Below are 3,022 nucleotides of genomic sequence, written 5' to 3'. Positions count from 1 at the left end.
CTGCCTTCTCGTGCTGTCTCGATCACGCTCTGTGATACTCAGGCTTTGCGGCGCTCTGGCTTGCAAGCTTTCTGCTTTCCAGCTTTTTTGAGTGAACGCGACACCGTCTAGCTACCTCTGGTTATCTGGTCTTCTTGTGCTACGGCTCTCCATCAGGCACAACCTCCTCATTGAGGTGATTTTGGCACTCAACACAAGCTCTCAGGATCTCTCTCTCCCTCTAGCACGCAGGCTCTCTGGCACAAGCTCTCTGGCCCTTTTTCCTCGGCTCTCTGTATCCATTGTGTTTTATAACATGTTTGGGAAAAGGCCGCATAAAAATCGGGGTCAGTTTGTTTAGGAATAGAAATCGTTAGAACAGAAGGTTCGACCGGTGCAACAAAACTACAATAATAGCCTTTTCTCTGTTAGAACAGACAATACACAGAAAACATTAAAAAACCCGAAACAACTATAAACTGGGACTTCAATTTCATCCAATCAGGGTTATAAACCCGTCGGGTCCGCACTATATCACAATTGAATCGCCCCTTAGTATCGGGATCGTCGATCTCTCGATTGCCAATTTAATCTTGGTTGTTGATTGGTTTTCGATCCGACGGTTGAGATCACATCGCATATCGCTATTGCTTATCGCAATCACTTCCACCAATAGCCCTGCACATTGAGGGATACACCGATGCCGATCACCAATATCGGCGATCGCTAATCACATTCGCTACGCCCAGGGATCTCGGTCCTCGGCCTTTGGGTTTTTCCGAACCAATCTGCCGATTCCGACATTCCATCGCCAATTTACAAGCGCCGATATCGCCGATTTAACTGACTTGATCGCCCTCCGATCGCCAATTCGATCTAATCGAAGATCGGTGATTGGGGTTCCGTTGCGCCTCCTTAAGTCAGCCTCCTTGGATCCTCTGATTGTGATTTTGGCCTTTTAAGGCTTAAAACCCATTTTTAAAGGAAAATCCTCATTTTCTTAAGGAACAAAGCAACCTTCTTTTCGCGATAACTTCATCATCCGGTCTCGGATTGACGAACCGTTCGTACCTCCATGATCAGGACGACAAGATCTATGCTCTAGCCCTATGTTGACATCATTCCAAACACTTTGATTTTCGAGCGTTTCCATGCCATGGTGTCTGAAGATCCACCTAGATCAATCCTCCCCACTAAGGAGCTTTTGGTCCTCCAAAAACATAAAAATTAATCTGCAACTCTCTCTGTACCTTGTCTACATCACAAGCATCCTGAAAGGTCTCGCTTCCATCTCCTTCACCTTTGTTCTTCGAAGCCTTAAGCGACGAACCGACACCTGCTACATTTGCAACCTGTAGTACATTATTTTGCAAATTACATGCTTTGAATGACATGACTAAACTAATGACCCAAACGTCCCACACTTGCCACGAGTTTATAACTCATACTCGGTGGTCAAGTTTACATCAAGATGGACGTAATACTCCAGATTTGACAACAAGGCAAACCCATCATGGTTGCTTCAAAAAGTGATGGAAAACACATCATCACTGCAACACATGATTTACACACATAAGGCCAAACACTATTGTGTCGACACGTGATGGAAACATAACATCACTTTCAGAGTTTTAACATGCAACTCAAAATACGACTCAAAACATGACCAGACATCATTGTTGCTGACTACGTGATGGAAACACATCATCACGTTTACATTTTAAAATGCAACAAGTGATTTACAAAAGAATGACCATGAAACGACAACATGTCTAGAAACCATTTCTCACTTATCTTTGTGAATGGGTCACCTCCTTGAGGTGGTTTTGCTTGTCGAACAATTGTTTTACCTGGTTCACGCACCGACGCTTTGTCTTTAGGGTGCTGCTCTGGATGGAGCTTCCAGCAAGTGGCCTTTTGATGGCCATTTCTGTCGCAATGACTGCAGTAGGCTTTCTTCCTCCATATCTTCTTAACCTGTTTCTTTTCATGTTGTTGAGAGGGTTTTTCACGCCTCATGAGTGCTGCCATTCTTTTCCAACACTTAGAAAAGGTATGGCTAGGTAAACCACAAAAAGTACATGTTTTTTTATGTCTTGATCTTCGTTCATTATTAGCAACATGACCATAATCAAAATGAACATTCGAAGATCGAAAATGGTTATACCTTCCTTTGTTGTTTCTGATGTCAGTATGGCGATGAGAACTTGCCTCAGCTCTCTCCCTGAAATGGAAATTGCCATGGGATGATGGGGATGTTTTCCCATCATTCTCTTTCCTCGACGATGTCTCGGACGAATCTAACACCTTTGAGCACTCTCCTTTAGTGTATCTCGAGCCTGAAAATCGATCTTCATGCACAACCTCCAAAGGTTGAGTGATGCCTTTGTTATTAGCACCAAGTTCTTATTTCTCCTCATGCCTCATCCTTGTAAGAAGCCTCATGTTTGTCCCTGTAATTGGGATCTCCAAATATCCAACAGACATCAGACTATGAGAAGATGAAATTGAAAGGAAATCAACATCTTTTACCTTCTCTTTCGATTTGGAAAGAACTGATGAGGGTTGCTCATCATTCGTCATTGGTGGTTCACTAACTGTCTCAGTGCATTCCCCAACTTCTTTCTTGACATACCCAAGTCCTGCCTGACGGGGTAATTCCTCTTCTTTGATGGGGTTGACAATGCCTTTGCCATTAATGCCTAAGCCTTTTCCTTCGTACCCCATTTTCTTCAACAGTTTGGAGCCAATTCCTGTGGTGTGATTTTCGAACACAGCGAAATCATCATTAGGAAACATACATGAAGATGGAGAACTACTTTTTACCTCACATGAGTCTCGCTGCAGCTCTTCCAAGGCCTCGTCCTTTGCTTGCAGTTGTAGTAGCAAACTTTGTTTTTCCTCTTTCTCTTCATGTGGATGCATCTTCAATTCATCATTCTTTGTTTGAATATTGTGTTTGTTTTGCTTCAGTTCTGCCATGGCCTCTTCCATGGTTTGCAACTGAAGTTGCAATCGCTCCTTTTCCTTTGTCTCTTTCTGT

This window comes from Pinus tabuliformis, chromosome J (assembly GCF_031772625.1).
Source record: "Pinus tabuliformis cultivar Carrire ecotype Pingquan chromosome J, CPIR1, whole genome shotgun sequence".
NCBI lineage: Eukaryota > Viridiplantae > Streptophyta > Pinopsida > Pinales > Pinaceae > Pinus > Pinus tabuliformis.
The sequence above is the reverse complement of the archived record's forward strand: the minus strand, read 5'-3'. Positions refer to the sequence as shown.